Here is a 22,507-nt window from a genome sequence, read left to right as displayed (position 1 = left end):
AGACATTCCTCCATGGCCACCAATAACTTGTAAGAGCCCCTTTTTCTTCAGAAACAGGACCTATGGGAATCCAGCAACTTTTAGGAAGCTCTAAGGAAAGATACTACTGGGTGAGGTGCAAGTTCCTTGTTTCTAGTAAAGTTGGGAGATGGTAAGTTCCCTAAGCTTTCCTATACCAGGCCTGAGGTTGGGGTAGGGTGGGGAGGAGTGGGATAGAGATCTTTAAGCCAAGTTGGTCTTACTCATCAGAAAGTAAACTGCCAGAGAGACTGATCTGTGACTAGAAGCCCCAGGGCAGATCAAAGTGCAAATAGCTTCCAATGTGGGAGTCCTAGGGAGTAGGTGTTGGCCAGGAAATTGACATCCCTGCGTCTCTAGTCCTGGAACTGACCAGGTTGGATGACTCCAAATCCTTTAAGGCTGCTGAGTCCAAACTGAAGGCAGGCCTGGCCAAGGCACTCTCATTCTTCATTGGGTTAAGGATTGAGGCCAAGCTGTGGTGGAGGCCCCACCCAGCCTATTTACCAGTGTTTGACTAAGAACAGTTTTGTTTTCTCTTAAGTACCCATTTTTTAGTATTTTCTGGTGGCTTTGGCTTATTTCTTTACACTTTTGAAGAAGTAGTTCTTGGTTCATAATTAATGACTCATGCCTCATCCCTCAGAAAACTCCTGTTGATAATTTTACCAGTAGATTATCATGTATTTCTCAGACATGGCTTTTGTTTTCTCCTAGCCAGAGCTCTGCACACATTGCCACACAAGCTAATGTTGAAGTGACTCCTATAGACAGGGTGATTATTTTGTCCAAATGCTAAGTGCAGCATCTCCCGTATTCTCATGTGCCTTGGTAATTGTATCAAATAATTGAGTCCTTGACTAGTATAAGCAAAGCTCTGGGTAAAGATGCAGCTCAGTGGTAGAGTACATGTCTGGCATGCACAAAGCTCTCAGTTCAGTACCCAGTACCAAAAGGAGGAAAGGTAACAAATGTTAGGCTCCGCAGATGATATATTAGGAGTCAAGGCAAAACACCCAGATTGGCATTGAGGAGTTGTGTCATGAGGGAACACTGGTGGAATGTTTGTAGGTGGAAATAAGAGAGTCCCTTGATATGTGTATACCCTTTTAGAAAGCAGAGGTAGGAATGGGGGATGAACCTCTGGTAGAGAGCCTAGGCCATCAAAGGAAGAAGCTGTGACATGTATGTTGCCCTAATGGGACCAGAGTCTAAAGTGGCACCATCATACCAGGCCATGGCTCAATAAGAACAGGTTTGTCAGAAGAACCTTCTTGCATTGGAGTGATTTATTTTGACCACTTTGGCCTTGTTAATCATATTTCCTTATGCTGTTTTCTTTTTTCTTCCAACTTGTCATACCTATAGCAGATCCTGTCCAGGAGACCTATTCTCTCTAATTTCATTCTCTAAAAGTCACCCAGTTTATAGCTGTACATATCCTAGGCCAAAAAAGTATGGGGTGGATTTTCTGTCAGACATAGATTGAAACTGAAAGGTATTTTGAAGTAGACTTTGACAAGGTTCTGATATTGACATCGTTGTGTTGATAAATCCTGGAAATGTGACCAGCTTCTGGTCTAATTCTGAGGTGACAGTGGAAGAGAACTGGTGATAGGAAATCACGGACCAATGTGATTTCAAACCCTTGGCAGGTACATCTCCATTCATGGATGTACTATCAGCCAACATACAGATGTCTGTTAAGGAGAGATGGCTGGGAAAAGGAAATATATTGGCGACAGAGGAGACCAGCTTTTGGACAAGTGGTTGCCTTTCAGTGTGAGGCAGACAAAGAGTGCCTATGGATACAGAGATATTTTCAGGAAGCAAGACAGCTTCACGCACATCTTGTTATCCACAAAATCATCTGAGAATAACTCTGTAAACTCAGAGGTGAGAGACATGTGCTTTGTGCTTCTGCACCACTGCTTTGCTGCGTGGCTCTATATGTTCTTCTGAAACCTCCTTCTGAGCTGGCCCACAATGTGCCCAGGAGGTGGGAAGTGGAGGGGACTTGGCAGCTTGGCTGCTAATCACTGTGGCCACACTGACATGGGGCAGTACACATGTGATGGGCATTGGCTCCATGCTAGTTGTATGTGCCCAGTGGGAGCTTTGGCTCTTACTAGGAGAAAGTAACAGTTCCTCTGTCGTTGGGCCATCTCCCAGGTCAGGATGTCTTCATCTGCAGAGGCTAGAACTTTGCCATAGCTCTCATCTTGACAGGTTTCTTTCTGTTTTTCAATTTTCTCGTTCTTTCTCTGTTTTTTGTTTCTTTTCTTTCTTTGTTTCTTTCTCTCTCCCTCTCTGTCTCTTTCTCTTTCTTTCTTTATCTCTTTGTTCCTTCCTTTCTTTCTTTTTTTGTTCTTTTTCTCGCCATGGGTCTTGAACTCTAGGCCTAGGAACTATCTCTCAGCTCTTCAGCTCAAGGCCAGCTCTCTATCACTTGAGCCATAGTGCCACTATCAGTTTCCTGGTGGTTTATTGGAGATAAGTATCTCAAGGGCTTTCCTGTCCAGGCTGGTTTTTAACTGCCATACTCAGATCTCTGCCTCCTGAGTAGCTAGGTTGACAGTCAGGGGCCATTGGTGCCCAGCTTGACAGGTTTCTTATTTGTGCAAGATAACAATGGCCATGTTCTGTCCTGTGAGGAGTTTCCCTGTCATCCTACAACACTGATGGTCTTAGTGTTGTGGCAGAGCACACAATAAGGGGGCTTTCTATGCATGCACATTGACTAGTATCTGAAAAGGCAGCTTGCAATGGCCAGGAAAGCTCCACAATTGCATACATCTCAACTTGGACTGGGCATGAACAAATTTTAAGTTCTAGTGTTGGTTCTTTTCCTTTGTGCACAGCTTGAGCAGGTTGTTTCCAGATGCCTGTCATTTAACTCAGTTACTCAATTAAGTCATCTGCTCTTTCTATGAGTCTGACTTAAAAGACTGCTTATCAGAGGCCAATAACTGATTTTAAGGCTAAGTGAAACACAGCAAGTGCTCAGGCATGTTGATTAAGAGTGCTATATATATAATGTACAGCTGCATGGTACTTGTGTTGTACACTTCTCATATCTTCACCGAATTCTAACTATTTCTTTTTGGGTCAGGGTCCGGTTGTGGGGCCTGAACTCTGGGCCTGGGCACTGTCCCTCAGCTCTTCTGCTCAAAGCTAACACTCTACCACTTGAGCCACAGCGCCCCTTCCGGCTTTTTTCTTTTTGCTTATGTGATGCTGAGGAATCAAACCCAGGGCCTCATGCATGCAAGGCAAGCGCTCTACCAATGAGCCACCTTCCCAGCCCCACTCTAAATATTTCCTATACAGAAGAAAGAAGCCATACATTTTTGGCTTCTTTGCATAGGTATCTGAATCCAGCTAATGAGCCCATCTTACATTTGTTGGGGTTTTTTTGGTAGTTTATGGTTTGATTGAACTCAAAGCCTCATACATACTAGGCATGCACTCTACCACACCTCCAGCCCCTTTCTTTCTTTTTTTTTTTTTTAAATTTAATTTAATTTTATTTGTGAACATACTGTACAGAGGGGTTACAGTTACATGGGCAGGATAATGTGTACATTTCTTACCAAGCATTGCAGCCTCCTCCTTTGTTTACCCTTCACATCCCTTCCCAGCCTCCCCCCTCCCCCCCTAATCCAAATCCTTCTCCTTCCTCCCCCCCCAGCCCCCCCCCACCAACGTTGTAAAGTTCGTTTTGGACATGACAACTTGTACTTCTCATTGTTGCAACAGGTCCACCTGTATCCTTAAACAACTGGTTTTTCCCCATCTCCTCCACAAGTTATACTGACATCAAATATAGTGAAAGCAGGGGTTATACTGTGGGGGAGGGACATACAAAGCAACAAAGAGATAATCTTATAAATGTGTTAGAAACACATGCATGAAAGAAAAAAACATTAAAATACACATCTAAGGGTTCATTTTCCTGACATCACATTATCTGACCTTTTCCGCTTGACTCATACATATACTAGATATTACAAATAAGGGAAACCATGGGACCTACGTTTCTTTGGGCTCCAGCCCCTTTCTTGCTTTAAGTATTTTAAGTAATTTTTGGGCATTGCTCTTCCCTCACATACACCTCCCTCAGAGCTGGGATTGCAGGCATGAACGACCTAGCCACAAGTATTTGGTTTGAAATGTTGTAATCCCATTGTTATTCTGGGTTCTCTAATTGGAGTTTTGTGGTATAGTACTAGAAGGCAGTGCCTTCTTACTTGACCTGAAATTATAAGCCTTAATCAGTGGACATAATTCTGCTCTAGACAATCAGAACCTCATATAAATGTGTGGACACTGCTCATTGTTGAACCATAATTCAGGATATGTTGCATGATTTTAAGCCTCACTTTTTACACGCACTCAGTCACGCACACACATACACACACACGCACACACCATTGTCTTCTCTGGTGACTTTGTACATTTTCTGTGAGACCACCTGTGTCCTCTCCTGTGCATCTTGGAGCTTCTCTCACCAATCCTGCTATTCTCCAGCCTGTTCCCTCCTCCACTGTCCAGTCTCTGACCTTGAGAGAGGCTGAAGTTTTGTAGTACTGGGATTAGAAAAAGAGAAAAGATAGATACACACATTTAAGCAGAAACCGCATCTCTTGCACTTTTAGGTGATTTTAGATGCATGTTTTAATCAGATCCTCACTCCTACTTCTTCTACTAGCCTCCCACTGCCATGTTCTTCTCCTGGCTCCCACAGAAGGCTCAGCTGATATTATAGGAAACAAAAACATTGTGCTTCTGCAAAACCTGCATTGCTGCTGCTTTGAGTGAATCTATTTTTGTCATGAGAATTTTTCTTAATGGAATATGGGAGAATCAGAAAAAATAATTATTTAAAGCAGTTTCACTTAAAACCTTTTTCTTTCTTACTCAGTTTATTTAAATTAACTTATATGCCTAAGAGGGACATTACACAAAACCATCTTTCTATGTATATTTTTTTTGCTTCTTTCTGTGGTGTCATGTTTCAAATTCCTTAAACTTTTTGACACTAAGATCCTCATTGTTGCAAATATCCAGAATGGAAGGGAAGGAAAGTGATAATGGAGATCAACTAATATCTTACATTGTCCACTGTCTGGGGCTGCTATTTCCACTATTGGAATTGATGATGGCCAGTTTGCAGATTCATTGTCATGAAACAGCCCTTACATCATTGATAAAACTGAGTAGCTTGGGTTCCAATTATAGCATTGGGCTTTTGGTGTCTGCATGAGTCTGAAGGACCCAAAAGCAAGCTCCTCTGCACAGAAGTGAGGTATCCTCTCCTGATACAGTGAGATAGTGTGGGAAGTTTTCAAAGGAAGAGGCTATTACTCAGCATTCCTATATTAGAGAATTTGGAGAGAGAGCAAAACAAACCCATAAACTGCCCCTAGAACTTGACCTCTTCCCACTCAATCCTTCCTCTTTCAGATAATAAAGCTGACTATGCTGAGGAAGGCAGCACACTACTACCTAATTCAGATCTTGTTGCCTGGATTTCCTAGACAATTCCTACTCCCTTCTGTGATGGTCTGACTTAATATCTGACCTTTTCAAGTGTCTTCTCAGAAGGAATTCTGTCTTCAAAAACTTTGTGGCAAATCTTTAACTCAGTTCACAGATAATCCAGTGGGAACAAATACTAATTGAGTATGCTGCATTCTACATCTTTTAATGATTATGGGCTTTAATTGTAAGTTTTAAAAGTTATATATAAAAACCAGGAGCCAGCTAGTGCATGCCTGTAATCCTAGCTACTCAGGGGTCTGAAATTTGAGGACTGCAGTTTGAAGACAGCCCAGACAAAAAAGTTCATGAGACTCTTATCTCCAATAAACTACTCAGAAAAAGCTGGAAGTATTGTTGGAACTCAATTGGTAGAACACTAGCCTTGAGCACAAAGAGGCTCAGAGACAGTGCCCAGGCCCTATGTTCAAGAACCATGGATAGCAAACAAAATCCTATATATACTTAACAAAGTTGTACACATTTTCCTCTTTAGGTCCATCATAATCTCCTACCACAAGACACACTGCAGCTGGAATTTTGTAGTTCATGTTTCTCCAGCTTTGTGGCCTGGGGAGGTCTCTCCTGACAGGTCATTTCTACAAAGCTTTGATGGGTGGCTGTGTTTTAACAAACTGAGTTCCTGTTCAACTCATGTTTACAAATGAATTCACACACCATCATGGCACCGTTCCTCTGAGTAGGGCTGCTGGTGAATTTAGCATGGATCTCTGAGACACAGACATAATTTCATTTGGCATTATTATTAATCCAGGCAAAATATAAATTGCAGCTGTAAAACATTATATCAATCCCATTGAAACCTGGTATTGATTTTCTTCATAGATTTTTGAGACCAGAATATTTTTTTTTATATTGGTACAAATATATCATGGGATAAGCATGGAATAGTGGACAGTTTTTGAGTCTTATGTGTTTATGTACAACAGTTTTATCATTAAACCCCAGTGTGAGCTTTCTAACAATGCCTTGGGATATCTCATTTAGAATCATGAGAAATTAGTGTAGCTTGCTCATTTAAAGGAATCAATTCTCGCATAACACAAAAACATTACTAACCTTGGGGGCAAATGACAAGGCTGCGATGAGGTCAGCCTCACCTAATGGACTATACCTCACACCAGTTGCTGGAATCTGCATCTGCAAGCCCTGTTCTCTTGTGTTATGTACAAACCTCTCAACCTCCCTCATTACAATATAATCTAGCAGGAGGCAGATGTCTTACATCTGTAATCCTAGCTACTCAAAAGTCGGAAATCCATCCATACAATCTTGACCAGCTCAATTAGAAAAGTCTGTTAAAATTGAGCCTCCAAGTGATTAGTACAAACAGGACTGAAAGTGTGATTCAAATAGCCAAGTGCCAGTCAACTAAACAGAAAACCCTGAGTTCAACCCTCAGGACTTGTAGGGGGTTGGGGGGTAAGGGGAGAGGCAGCACTATATTCCATCTTGATAGTATTCAGAGGACGGAGAACTAGTAGGAAGTGTCTCAATGACTGTTGTCAGTCAAGCCCTGGCTTAGAACTCTGTGTATGAAAAGTTGTAGTTGTTCTTCAGTGGTCAGACTCAAACTACATAAAAAGAATAACTTTGTATGTATGTAGGAATAAATTTATGCTTTGGCCTACTGCGTGAAATCAGAACAAGAAACCACCTTTGAAAACAGAATCAGCTTTATGGGAGGAGGCTGAGGAAGAAGCTTATTCCCTATATAGTATAGCATCAACCTCCCTGGAACTACAAAGCCTGTAAAAATAAAGTCCAGCAAAGCATTGGCTGCGCCTTATGGCAAGTTTTTGTCCCCTGTTTAGACCACCTCCCCCCATGGCTGCTTTGCTCTCCAATCTCCTGTGGCAGTAGCATCCACCAGCACATAATGGGATACCGGCATCGGGATGCTTGCTGATCTTTCTTTCCAACCTCATGTCTTAAATTAGTCTGGCTCCATATCCCTAAGTTAATTTAGTCCAGTTTATAAGACCTTAGAAAATACCTGTTGTTTCCAGATTCAATGTGTAAAGTCTCCTAGCAGGGGCAGGTTTTATCCGTTAGTCAATAACCGTTCAGTCAGTACCAGACAATCTTGGTGCTAAGTTCACTCTAAATTTTCCCTTTCTTGGACACAAGAAATCCCTCAAGTCACTAAGATGCTTGGGTCTTCAAAGAGAGAAAGTTGGAAATGCTACATATAATGATCAGACTGTCCTAGAGGCACTGTAAATACCAAATTAGTTCTGGCTATGTCACCTACAACCGGTGGCAGCAGTCACCCTTGCATGATATCCAGGCTGTAAGTAAGCCTTTGAAACCTGCAGCAAGTAGATCGACAGACTACATTTTCTTGGAGGAGGCTTTTTAAAAAATCTTAGTTTTTATGATTTGCAAATTTTCTGTTTGGCAACTTGCAATCTAGAATAGATTTTTGTCATCTGCTCACACATGCAATGTTTTTACTTGTTCCCCATTTACTTTTTTAACTTTAGAAACTTGGTGAATACTTTAATTCAGTTTAAGAAGCCTAATATTGTAGCAGTAAAGGGCCCAGCCATTGGAGTAGGAGCATCCATATTGCCTCTTTGTGATGTGGTTTGGGCTATTGAAAAGGCTTGGTTCCAATCACCCTATACCCCCGGACAGGATCCAGATGGCTGCTGTAATGTTATTTTTCCCAAGATTATGGGAGGCGTGTCTGTGAGTACCTTCGTTGAAAAATTATTTTAGACAATGTCTTAAGGACCTATGGTTTGGATGTTGTTCTACTCAGAGTATCCGGTGGGTTCTTTGGGAACATTTCATCAATGTACTTGGTTGATGTACTGCTGTGATCCTTCCCAGGGGAAGGCCATTCCTCCCATGAGGAGCCTCCAGATCTGCATAAATCACACTGATATCCAGTTTTCAATCAAGAATTGTTCTCTGACTTCACAAGCTAAGAGCTGCCCTTTTAAAGTGGCAGTGGGAGGCCATGCACCAGTTGCTCACACACACCTGTAATTCTAGCCTTTTGGGAGGCTGATACCAGAAATGCAGTTTGAAGCCAGTGTAGGCAGAGAAAACCAAGAGATTCTTATTTTAGTTAGAATGGAAAAAGCCACAAGTGGACCAGTGACTGGAATGGTAAGAGTGCCAGCCTTGAACAAATAATCCAGGTTAACAGCCAAGGGACCTGAGTTCAAGTCCTAGTATTCACAACGCCACCCCCTGCAACTGTACCAATACACCTCCGCCAACAAACACACAAAAACAATTAGGGATCAAACTTGCATAAATAAAAGAAGTGAGGAGATGGGTTCAGTATAAATTTGTGGTTCATTTTTTCCCTATTGAAATTAGCCCAATCATGATGAGAGATTGTATTTGCATTTTCTCAATTACATACACCTGTTCCTTAGTTCTAGAGAGAGACTGAGAGAATTGGTAGAGAAGGGCATCCACAGAGATTGCACTCTGTTGAAGTGAGGGACTGGATGTCAGATTGGATAGGGGAACAAGTGAAACTCCTTTAGCTCCATCACTGAGTGCCCATAGTTTGACCTGGCCAATTATCATGATGCTATCTTCATACCCATCAATGTGGGGAGTGCTGCAAGACCACTATATCATGGAGAATGACTGTAGCTGAGGGAGTTGCAGAAGGAACTGAGAGCCCACAGCTGGAGTAGCAGTACCTCCCTTTGGGGTTCATAACTACATTTACCTCTGTGTCACTGGGACCTACCTCCTCATGCAGAAACATCCAGGACCTGGGGGTATCACTTCCTTAGGGAGCCTACAATGAGAGGAGATAGACAGTACAATTTCAGGCAGTCTTGGGAGCAATGAGAGTACAATGAAGAAGAAAATGTGTGTCTCCTTTCTGAAATTTCATAGGGTAAGAGTAACTGAGGAGAGAGAGCTGTCAGTCACTCCTGAGTGGGTAGGGTTGAGAAGGAAAGAACATTGGAGCTGGGAGTGGTCTGTGCAATCCTAACTATTTAGGATGCTGAGATGTGGACTATCATTATTCAGGACCAGTCCAGGCCAAAAGGTGGGTGACATCTCCTCTTAAGCTAGGGATGCATATCAACTTCACTACAATAGGAAGCCTAAAATAGGTGAGTCCAGGCCCTATAATGTACCTGGATAGGAAGCAAGACCACAACTGAAAAATGACCAGCACAAAATAGTAGTGTAGCTCACCTACCTACCAAGTCCAAGACACTGACTTCTAACAGGTGTACCATGAACAAGTATAAGGTTGGGGACCTCGGTGTCTCAGTGTTATTCACAGAGATGGCTGTAGCATCTGTTGCTCTGTGGACTCCTGGCAAGGAGGAAGAGTCCTTCCACATCCCTCAATCTATGCCTACCAAGACAGCAAATGCTGAGTGGAACCCCTCACGATGTCTAAGCATGGAAGTTTGGTGGGCACTTTTGTTCCTCAAAGGGAAAGAGAGCAGGGATCTGCAGGACCAGACAGACTCCTGAGTGAGAGAAAGGCAGAGGGAGGCAATGTTGAGGTTAGCATGGGGTTTGTGTTTAGTGACTAATATGACTTCAATGGAAATGTTCTGGCTTTGATTATGACATGTGCATCTAGGGAGAGCTGGGGTAGTCCAGGGAAACACTTGTGTAAATTTTCCATAGGTTGAAACTTACTCTAAAGTCTAAGTTGTTTTTGAAAACTGAAATGTGGAGAAGTTGAAAAAAGCACAGAGCCCCCCAGTACTGGCACTGTTCTCTGTAGATGTACCAGCCCTATCCACCCTTCTACTGGTGGGTGCTTGTCCCCAGGGTGCCTCATGCCCCATCCCTTTGTGCTGCTCAAGCCAGAATAGCTGCTGTTGGGCAGGGAGGATCAGGAAGCCCTGTTGCACCATGTACCAACAGGGCCTCCTTCCCTTGGAGGCATAACACATTACAGAGCTCTGCAGCACCCTATCATTGCTATGAATTGGAGCTTACAACACTTGAGCTTTGCCTGCATTAGGCCCCGACAACTTCAGAACAGCCTTTTGAGGACTTCTGAGACCTGGAGGGAGAGGCCTGGAATGCAGCACCTGTTCCCATTGAGCAGTGAGTTTTCCACAAGGAGCTAACAGGCTGAGAACCTTGGGAATGAGCAGTGCAGGGTGGCTAAACCTTGGTACTCCCTGCTAACATGCCAGGCATTCACTGACCTTTATATGTTAGCCCTCTGTGCCCACCAAACCATGGACACTTGGTGTATTGTCTGATAAGCCAGGAAGTGATTGGCCAGCAACCAAGAATGACCAGTGTCAATGGGTTCATAAAGTTGAATGTACTGTCCCTTTATGAGAGATCCCTGGTAGATGTGAATGTACTGTTGCAATTGACAACTCTTTCCATCAACTCATCCCTCCATTTATAACTCAATTCACATCCTACACCCTACGCCTAGCAGTCCAGGTTCACAACCAGTACTGTTCAGACCCAATACTTTGACATCAATTAAATGTCCAGTGCAGCCCCATTTGGGGTTATTTTCCTTTTTGTCACTATAGGATGATAGTGTAAAAAGTTACCAGTCCCCTCATTGGCCTGCATGCCCACACTCTCTGAACACAACCAATCCTGAGCCATTTCTAAAAGCTATAATTCTTAGTATAAAGGTGTCTTCTCAGAAATTCCATGCCAAGTTTTAGGCTCCTGTCTTTTCTTCACTTGTACCCTGACATACCTTCCTTGGGCAGATTATTAAGTTTGTCTGAAACTTGGCCAGCAAACTGAGAAGTGTAAGGTTTGGGCTCAGTCTCAGACTCCTGCTTCCCTGAAATCCAAGAGTCCCACAAGGACAAGAAGGTATTCTGCCCTCACATGTGAGGACCATGTTAAGCACATGATAGAATGGGGGTAGGTCCCATAGTGCTCCACCTGACATTGAAATGCTGTTTTGTCCATTTTACTATGCTGTGTGCACCTGGCCCGACCAAATTAAGGGTAGATCTTTAAGCTCATTGTGAGTTATTACTGAAGAAGTTGACTTGCTAACAATTAAATGCTAATTCTTTCACTAAAGAATCCTTATTTCAGGAACAGGTTATGATCATTGTAAGCAATAATCTGGAGAGTGTGTGGATGTGCAATGGTATGGGAGGATGAGGGTAAAGTAGAGGAAAGACTAAGTAAATTTGGATAAACACCATCTAGCCAAATGGCATTTTGGAAGTGGAATCTTTGTACTGAATGTTGACAGTAGTAGAATTCTTGATAGTTCATTGTGTTTAGAAAGATTCAAATTTGTTTGAAGTCTCTGCAGTATAAGCACCTGCACCTTGATTAATATTCAGTGTACACAAAAAGTGCATGAGTGCATGAAATTGTACACATACACACACATACACAAATTTGGAATTGAAGAGAAGCTATTAGTACAGACCTGGGACTAAAGAGCCTGTGCTACACGAAGCACAAAGTGACCTATACTATGACAGCTGTTGCTCAGATTGTATGATCACCTTAAGCCATACTTCCAGCCCTTTTTGTGATTATTTTGAAGGTGGAATCTCAAGACTTTTCTGCTTAGGCTGGACTTGGAGCCACCATCCTCCAGATTTAAGCCTCCTTAGTAGCTAAGATTACAGGTGTGAGCCACCAATCCTGGCCTACTGCTTGTGCATTTAAGTGGGAAACGGTTAACAGCCTTGAATCAGTCATTCACACTCTTGGGAAAATTCAGGAATTCCTTTCATTGTCCTGCACATCCAGCCATTTTGAAAAGAGAAAAGCACAAGTCAGGAATGACTCCCTAGTAACAAACAGATGTGTATGGAGCTAGCTTGAAAGAAGCAAGACGGGCCACCATACCAGTATGATGGCTAGAAACAGATGGCTCCAGTGAGACCAGATGAAGAGAACCACGTAAGGGCATGAATAAAGGCAAATGGTAGAGAGCCATGTTAGAGCTATTGACTGACAAGGGCAGAAAACATAAAAAGTAGTAATGAGACTAGCCATGGGGTACGTGCCTATGATCCGCATACACATGTAGCTTAGCCCAAAGGCCTACTTAGACCCTATCTTAAAAAAAGAGAAAAGTGACTGAGGAGAACCGAGTGGAACCACTATCACTGGGTTCTCTGGACCTGAACATGTTGCCATATACTGTGTTGAGAATATACCTCCTGCTTGACTGGAGGGACTAGGATGTGGTTTCTCTACTGTATGTTGAGAAAGAAAATGATGCTCTAAGATGGGCAAATTCAGTGGTCCTAGGGCCCCTCTCCTTTATCCACTCTCACTTTTCTGCCTTGAAGCACCGAGTTAATAAAAAGAACAATGTTTAGTGAGATTTCCAATAAGTGTTTACTTATACACCATCTTTTTACCCTAAGATGTTGCTTTGTCAACCTGTGGCTTAGCAGGACATTCCACAATTTTCAGAAGCTCATGACCTGTCCAAGACTGTGCTTAAATGCCAGCCTCACTTAGGGTGATGTTGTGGAATCTTGCAAGGCTTTCTGCTGAGGAACAGGTTCCTTGCGACTGTTTTCATCCCGCTTGCTTCTCTTGAAGGGTGGTGAGTCAGCCACACCTGTGCCCTCCAGCATTTGCTCATGTGCTCTGGGCACTGTGTGGAATTAAAAAAGCAGTGGAAACTGTAGTACCCTCTGGGCAATTTTCATGAAGATTGCATCTCTTGAGAAGGGAGACTCTATCCACCGCTTGTTTACCTGAAGCCCAGAAGCCCTGGGTCTGGTTTTCATCACTGCCAGGGAAACACAGAAGGAAGTCATCATTTCAACCCATTCTCCCCTCCTCACCCTGCATGAGCATCTGGGAGCCTGTTGCTGGAATGGTGCAATCCACACACTTTCCTCTGGAACCAAAATGAAAACCTGGTACAAAATTAAAGCCAGTGTATTGTGAACAAGCTTGCATTGATGTATACACTATTACATGTTGTAAAAACAAAAGAATGTTCACTTCCTTCATGCAATCATTCGAAGTCATGTGTCAGACTCACCCCGCATGACAATAATTTTGGGAACATCAAAGTCCTGGCTGCTTTGTCTCTTATAGTTATATCCATATGGTGAAACATGATGTCTAAGATGATATCCAGCAGGAAGAGCCTCAGCCACTAGAACATGGGCTCTGTGTCTCAGGAACAAGTCACTTTTCGTAACTCAGAGAGGAAAAGAAACCCCAGAGAGCCATTCCATGCCTGGTTCACTTCCATAAGATTAACAATTACTTGGCATTATTAATGGCTCATTGTCTTGCATATGAAGAGTTCACACATGGGAGCTGGCATTAGAGGACAGAGTGCAGATAAAGGAAGTTAAAATAATAACCTCAAACCAAAGCAGACCTTTTTCAGTTCATATTTTTGGATTATCAATGAGGTTATGTCTTTCTCTTAATCACCCAGCCCATCTGCAAATTGGATCATGACCCCACACAATTCATACTTGGTGTCTACTAGCACCCCCCCCCCCACAGGATCGGGGGTTTGTGAGTACCCATCCTCAATGTTGACATTGAGGAATGAGGCCCCCTGTGTCTGCTTGCATCATGTTTCACATCACATCACTCTGCTTTCTTTCAGGCCAATGAAATGTCGATCAGTGGATGGAAGCTCACCGCACAGGAGATATATGGAAAATGCCTGATGTCCCAGGTTTCTGGCCAAGGATGTCATGGTTCTAATCAAGGAGCTTGCTTCCTGTAATACAGTTGTTCATGTAGTTAGTTCTTTTTTCCTTCATGTTTTTTTTTGTTGTTTATTTTATTTCCCATCCCTTCCTCTTCCCCTTCACCCCCCCCCAAGCAAAGTTGTAAAGTTCATTTTTTGACAAAACATCTTGTACATCTGTATCCCTATTTAAACAATTTGTTTTTTCCCTTAGTTGGTTCTTTTACATGTTAGTTTAAAAAATAAAATCTTAGGCTGAGAAGGTGGCCCAGTGATAAAGTGCTTGCCTAGTATGCATGAAGCCCTGGGATCGATTCCTCAGTAACTACAGACCCAGAAAAAAGCCAGAAGTGTTTCTGTGGCTCAAGTGTTAATGTGCACAAGCACTGAGTTCAGGCCCCAGAACTTACAAAAATGAATAAATTAATAGTTGATCGGCTGTTGCCACTTAAGGCCATAAAAAATGGGCAACAAGGCTCAGGACTTTTGCCCCAAGAGCTTATGTCTCTGCCCACAAACAGGGTGATAAGGATCATGTGTCTCACTTTCCAATAAATATAAAACCCTGAAATGATGAATGGATTGATACAATGTGGTATATATGTATGAAGTTGCATACACACACACACACACACACACACACACACACACACACACAGAAATCCCACTCATCCATCGGAGAGCATGATAAATACCATTTGTAACAAAGTGGAAACACTGGGAAAGTATTATATTACGGGAAGTAATCCAGACTCAGAGAACACAGGCTGCATGGTTTCCCTTATTTGTGGCAGCTACAATGCTCCACTAATTCCAGAAGCAAATACACTGGGTTGTATGCTAATGCTCACAGATGAATTAACTGAAATATAATGGACTCTATGAAGAGCAGAAATAGTGAAATATTTTTTCCTTTAAGGAAATGTTTAATAGTCTGCAAGAAAAAAAAAAAAACTCCAAAAGTGTGTCAGGCAATCCATTCACTTGTTAATATCTTAGAAAGAAGGGTGCTCTCACTGCAGTGGGCCAGACTAAACATAGTCACACACATTTTTTTTTTTTAATTTTATTTTATTTTATTTGAGAACATACTGTACAGAGGGGTTACAATTACATGGGCAGGATAATGCATACATTTCTTACCAAGCATTGCAGCCTCCTCCTTTGTTTACCCTTCACCTCCCTTCCCAGCCTCCCCCCTCCCTCCCACCCAATCATACCCCCCCACCCCCCCCCCCACCGACATTGTAAAGCTGGTTTTGACATGACATTTTGTACTTCTCATTGTTGCAACAGGTCCACCTGAATCCTTAAACGACTTGTTTGTCCCCATCTCCTCCACATGTTATACTGACATCAAATATAGTGAAAGCGGGGGTTACACTGTGGGGGAGGGACATACAAAGCAACAAAGAAATAATCTTATAAATGCGTTAGAAACACATGCATGAAAGAAACAAAAACATTAAAATACATATTTGAGGTTTCGTTTTCCTAACATCACATTATCTGACTTTTTCCGCTTGACTCATACCTATACTAGATATTGCAAATAAGGGAAACCATGGGACCTATGTTTCTTTGGGCCTGGCTTACTTCACTTAATATAATTTTTTCCAAGCCTTTCCATTTCCTAACAAATTGGGAAATGTCATTCTTTCTGATGGAGGCATAGAATTCCATTGTGTATATATACCACATCTTCTTGATCCATTCATCTACTGAGGGGCATCTGGGTTGGTTCCATGTCTTAGCTATGGTAAATAATGCTGCAATAAACATAGTTGTGCTGGTAGCTTTAGTGTGGCCTTGTTTGTGATCATTTGGGTAAATGCCCAAAAGTGGGATTGCTGGGTCATTGGGGAGCTCTATGTGGAGTCTTTTGAGGAACCTCCATACTGCTTTCCAAAGTGGTTGAACAAGTTTACATTCCCACCAACAATGAAGTAAGGTTCCTTTCTGTCCACATCCCCTCCAGCATCTGTTGTTGTTAGAGTTCTTGATTTTTGCTGTTCTAACTGGAGTGAGGTGATATCTCAATGTTGTTTTGATTTGCATTTCTTTTATGGCTAGGGATGTAGAACATTTCTTCATGTGTCTATTGGCCATCCTTCTTTCTTCTTCAGAGAAGCTTCTCTTTAAGTCTTTCGCCCACTTACTTATTGGGCAGTTGTTTCTTTGAGGATTTGTTGTTGGGTGGTTTAATTTTTTGAGTTCCAAGTATATTTTAGATATGAGACCCTTGTCCGTTGTATGGCTAGTAAAGATCTTCTCCCAGTCCGTGGGCTTTCTATTGATCTTGCTAGCTATGTCATTTGCCCTGCAGAAGCTCTGCAACCTTATACAATCCCATTTGTCCAGCCTTTCTTTGATTTGTTGTGTTTCCGGGTCTCTATTCAGAAAATTTCGGCCTGAGCCAAGGAGACCCAGGGTTTCTCCTATTCCATCCTGTAATGTTTTCAGAGAGTCACACACATTTTTGAGACTAAAAATCCAAAGCCTACTGACATCACAAATAAATGTGTCTTGTTAAAAGTTTTAATCTATTTCTAGTTCCTGACTTTCCAGACCAAGAATTATTTTCTTACAAGGGAATATGAAAACATAAACATACATTTCTGGAAATGAGCATGAGGTTATTTGTTCTTTCTCAGAAGTTTGTCTCAATGAAAACAAACAACTGAACTTAAATGCTGAAGAATATAAATGTATTACTCCATCATACCATAAAAAGAATGTAATCTGTGAGCAAGGTAAACATGACCAACCAAAATAAGGCAATTAACAGAAGTCTCATAGAAGTAAATTTCTTCTTTCTCATTGCCATCTTAAGCCCTCCACCTCTGTGTTCTTCTGGTACACAAATGAGAATCTGGCAGACCTCTTAAGGAGCAGAGCAGAATGGACAGTCTCCACATAGGCCAGATGAGCACAGTGAGTTGACAGGTACCCAAGGTAGGTATTTCAGTATGAGAAGCTGTTGGAATGATCCTTTCCTCATAATCCAAACAGTCACATGCTCATGGCAAGGTCCAGAAATGTCGAAGTGAGACTTATGAAGGTCACAGGTGAAAAAAGGCAATAATCTAGCATAAAAGATAAATGTTTCAAACAGGACTGTGGTAGGGCATAACTGTAATTCCAGAACTCAGGAACCTGAGGCAGGAAGATCTTCAATTTTAGTCCAGCTTGGCAATAAAGCAAGATCTTGCCTTATGAAGCTCAGGTTTCCTATCATCACTTGCTAAAGAAAAACTACTTGCATGAGAAGCACCATCTGAGATTTCCATGGCACCCTCTCCGTCTTCACATTCATTGCCTTTACTAAGTTTTTTCTCTGTCACTATCCATTTCCCAGCTAATCAACTGCAATTCATCTCCCTTGTCCTTATCATCGGCACACAAAGTATTCTTGCCTATTCTAGTGCCATTCCCATTGATTCTCTGCATTTTAAACAGTGTCCTGTCTTCATCTGAGTGATCATTTTCACTGTAACTCCATGGTATATTTGTGAGCTCAATGTACTAGATGTGGTTGTTTCTTTGGTCTCGGAGATAATTCAATATTTCAGGTGTCCTGAAATCCTTCTCCAAACTTGAGCCATGCTTCAGAGAGGGAGGGTGGCAGCTGTGCTCACTGTCCTAAGACTTGCACTTCTGACCTGTGGTGGACTCTTATTGAAAGCATGGATACTCTATGTCCCACTTCCTTTTCTTCTTGGGTCTGTTGGTGCCATCACCATAGACATGGTATCAGCTCGTGCTAGAATAATTCTTTGGAAAGAATAAGACAAAACCCAATAAAGGAAGCACAAGGAAATTATATATTGTTCAGTGTGAAAATATAAAATTCATAGTGAAGCAAAATTTATGGGGATCAAACCTCCATTTTCAGTGGCCTTGAATGTCAAGCCATCGTACTAGTTCTCTATGTCTGTGTGTAACATTTATAGTCAGGCTCTTCTTGTGGTCATGTAGGTCCTATTGACCACCAGGAGTCACTGGAAGTCCAGGGTACATTTGGTACATGGGTGGAAGGGTTCTCCTGGAGAACCATTTTGGCACTGACAGGCCAGGGATGAGGGCGAGAAGCCAAAAAGAAGGCAGTAGTAAATGTAGGGGAGGCTGCAACAGTGGCTACAGTCACAGCCTGAAACCCGAAGGGCTACAGCATGGTCATTGCAACCTTTGGAACTCATGTGCTCATGGGGAGCTCAATTAGCATGCACAGAGCAGAGAAAAGTTGGGTATCCTGAAGCCAACGTCCAGACTGCTGTGGCGGTGCAAACTGAGGATTGAGGGCTGAGAGTGGTCAGTCCAGAGGCCCAGTGGTTGGAAGGTAAGTACACATAATGGTCGCTTAAGCCCTGGAGTCATTTGACAAGGAAAATTTGTTGTTTCTTTTCCCCCTGTCTAAGCTGCCTTCCTACCATCACCCACACACCTCGCTTCCTCTATAGCAAGAGCATAGTCAAGAGGCACCCCACTCAGCGTAGAAGAGATTTTGCAGTGGGCCCCTAATGATCCCTACCTCTTCAAGAGGCTGCAGCTGGAGCCGTCATTGGAAAGTTACATACAAACCCAGTGGGCACTCGAAAGGATGCCTGTGCTGCTGAACAGAAGTATGAGAAGCTGAGACCATTTGAATGTGGTGATGGAGGTGTGGCTCAGTTGGTAGACTGATAGCCAATGAACCAAACGGTCAGGTCCTGAGTTCAAGTCCTCATCTAGAACCAAAGAAGAAAGAGTAAAAAAGATCCTTTGTAGCATTTTTTACATTTGACATTCGTCCTATACTCTCACTAAATATATCTCTATATACCTATAAGAAATAAATTTATTCCTTTGGTGTTGTGCTTTAGCTTCATTTTTACATTACTGTATTTTGTAACCCAGGACATCATCAGTCATACTTCCACTCCATTTTTCTTTCTTGGTTCATTTTTTTCTTATCTATTCTAAGAGACTGAAGTCCAGACAAGGGCTCTGGCCATCATCTCTTTTTGCCCACATCCCTACTTTTTGCCTTTGTATCTTGTGTGTGTGTGTGTGTGTGTGAGAGAGAGAGAGAGAGAGAGAGAGAGAGAGAGAGAGGGAGAGAGGGAGAGAGGGAGAGAGGGAGAGAGGGAGAGAGGGAGAGAGGGAGAGAGGGAGAGAGGGAGAGAGGGAGAGGGAGAGAGAGAGAGAGAGAGAGAGAGAGGGAGAGAGAGAGAGAGAATAACGTAGAGAGGGGTTACAATTACATGGGCAAGGTAATGAGTACATTTCATATCAAGCATTGTTGCCTCCTCCTTTGTTAACCCTTACCATCCATTCCCATCTCTTCCTCATCCCATCCCCACCACGTCCCATAGTTTCCCTTATTTGCAATAATTAATATATGTCTGACACAAGCAGAAATGGTCAGATAAATGAAATGAACCCAGAGATAAGGTCTCATTTTTTTCTTGCCTTTGTATCTTTATTGGAGTCTTCAAACCTCATGCAATTTCCAGCCAGAAGTGATCTCCAATGGCGGTTCTCAGATGCAACCTCTAGACATATGTAGTCATGAGCTAGCAGCAGCCGACTTCTACTATAATTTATGCTGGTGATCTTCCAAATCATTTCTCAAAATCTAGGCTGTTCCTGATAGCTTGTAACCCATATCCTTCAGCTCTCACTCTCCTCAGAATCAAGGGTTTCAGGTTCAAACCACCAGCCTACAGCTTAAGACTTGTTTCATCTTCCTTTTTACCTTTTTTATCTTGATGATTCTTTAGAAATTAAGAGTTTCAATAAAACCATGGACTGGGGGGCTAGGAATGTGGCTTATTTGTAGCGTGCTTGCTTACCATGCATGAAGCCCTGGGTTCGATTCTTCAGTACCACATAACAGAAAAAGCCAGAAGTGACACTTTGCCCCAAGTGTTAGACCACCAGCCTTGAGCAAAAGAAGCTCAGGAACAGATCTCATGCCCTGAGTTCAAGCCCCAGGACTGGCAAAAACAAAAACCAAAAGCCAAAATCAAAAAATAAAAAAAGCAACAAAAACAAAACAAAACAAAACAAAAAACTATGGATTGCTGGTGCAGTTGACTCATACCTATACTCCTAGCTACTAATGACACTGAGATCTGAATGTTCCCATTTGAAGCCAGCCTGGGCAGAAAAGTCTGAGACTCTTATGTCAAATTAATGACAATAATCCAGAAGTGCAGCTGAAGTTCAAATGCCAGAGTTCTAACCTTTAATACAAGGAGCACAGGGACAGCACCCAAACCAGAATTCAAATATCTCTAATTGTTGGAGATTGTGGTTTGGTCTATTGAGCACTAGTCAATGAGTGAAAATGGCAAGTATTGAGTTCAAGTCCTGGTTTGAGACCAGAAGAAAAAACAGAAAGTAAAATCAAAGAAACAGACATTATAATAATAACTGGGGGGTGGTCACAGAGCATAAGCAGGCCCTGCCTCCATTCCTCCCTCTTCCAGCCTTCTCTGACTAAGCAGATGGGCAGCCTGGCCTGACTTGCTGGCAGTGGAAGAGGCTGCTGGTTTTGGGGAATAGTACCAATGCCCCCAGTCCCCAGCTCAAGTAGTCAATGAGGAAGGAGAAGATTGTGTGGGAGAGGCCAGTGTTGCTGCTGCCTTAGGCTTCATCTCATGTCTGGCTCTCTGCCAACTTGGTCATACCTCCCAACTCCCTTAATGTCTATTTTTTTCAACATATATTTTATTTTACAGTTTTGTATTTTAATTTTTTAATGAATTTATTTATTTTGTTTTTGGTTCTAGATAAGACATGAATTCAGGCCCTGGCCATGTCCAAGACCATTTTTTTTTGTTGGTCATGGGGCTTGATCTCTGAGACTGGGAACTGTCCCTCAGTTCTTCAGCTCAATGCAAGAGCTCTGCCACATGAGCTACAGCGTTACTTTTGGTTTTCTGGTGGTTAATTGTAGTTGAGTCTCACACACTTTTCGGCCCAGGCTGGCTTTGAACCATGATGTTCAGACCTCAGGTATGAGCCACTGGCGCCCATCCTAGACCATTTTTGTTCAAGGAAACTGCACAATAACATTTCAGCCACAGCTTAACTTCTGGCTTATTTTCCTTGCTGGGTTATTGGAAATAAGAGACTATCTTTTAAATATCTGGTTTCCTGGATACTGTTGACTCATGTGTCTAATCCTAGTTAAACAGAAGCTAAGGATTGCAGTTTAGAGCCAACCTTGATAGAATCGTCTGTGAGACAGAGCCAACCTTGATAGAATCGTCTGTGAGACTCTTATCTCCAGTTAACCACCATAAAAGTGAAAGTGAAGCTGTGGATCAAAATTGTAGAGTCTTAGCCATGAGCAAAAATAGTGCTGGAACACCACCCAGGCCCTGAGTTCAAGCTCTGAGACATAAATAAATAAATAAATAAATAAATAAATAATGGCTTTCCACTGTAGGTGTCTCACACCTATAAACTTGGTAGTCAGGAGCTAAGATCTGAGGCTCACAGTTTGACGCCAGCCTGGACAGGAAAATTTGTGAGTCTCTTATCAGAAATTAGTAGAAAAGCCAAAAGTAGAACTGTGGCTCAAGTGGTAGAGTGCTAGCCTTGAGCAAAAGAAGCACAGTGATCATTAATTCTATCTCAGGGACTGCCTTTCCCAATTAAATAAATACATTAAAATGTTTAGGGCTTTGAGGAGTGACTAAGATTGCTGAGCATTAGCAAATGAGCATGAGCACTAGGTACCAAGCTGGAGTCCTGCTCTGACTAGGGCATGTGTGGGTCCTGCCACCCCACACCTTCACCATCTGGCTTACACCAGGGGCAGGCCAAGCGAGATGGGGAAGAGGAGGAAGAAACTGCTGGGTTTATGGAAACTTAAAGATGCTCCCAAACCCCGGCTTCAGTGGGAAAGTGAGTCAGGAGTTGATTTTCTGCAGGGGCATCTAGTGCTCCAGGGAGGCAGGTGATGTAGGAGCTAAGAATAAGGTGGAGGTCTCTGCCTCTGTAGGGCAGGAAGGGAGCTTGGGCTGGGCACCTAGACCTAAGGAGCCAGCAAGTTAAGGTAGAGTAAAGTCTTGATGTAAGGGTCTGTTCCACATGTTGCCGTAAAGCAGCAAACCATGGGGTACCTGGAGCAAAGAACGTGCTTCTAGGCTCTGAATCCAGTTGGGGAAGGCTTGGATTTTGTCTTTGGTTCTAGGTTGGCTGGGGAAGGTTGTCTGCAGCTAGGCAGGGTCCAGCTGTGCTGCAGGCATAGAGCTGCTGCTGCCTGTCTGCTGGTTGGAGGAGGATTTTCTT

Source organism: Dipodomys spectabilis, unplaced genomic scaffold, assembly GCF_019054845.1.
Source record: "Dipodomys spectabilis isolate Male_0828 unplaced genomic scaffold, ASM1905484v1 ptg000267l, whole genome shotgun sequence".
NCBI classification, from domain to species: domain Eukaryota; kingdom Metazoa; phylum Chordata; class Mammalia; order Rodentia; family Heteromyidae; genus Dipodomys; species Dipodomys spectabilis.
The sequence above is the reverse complement of the archived record's forward strand: the minus strand, read 5'-3'. Positions refer to the sequence as shown.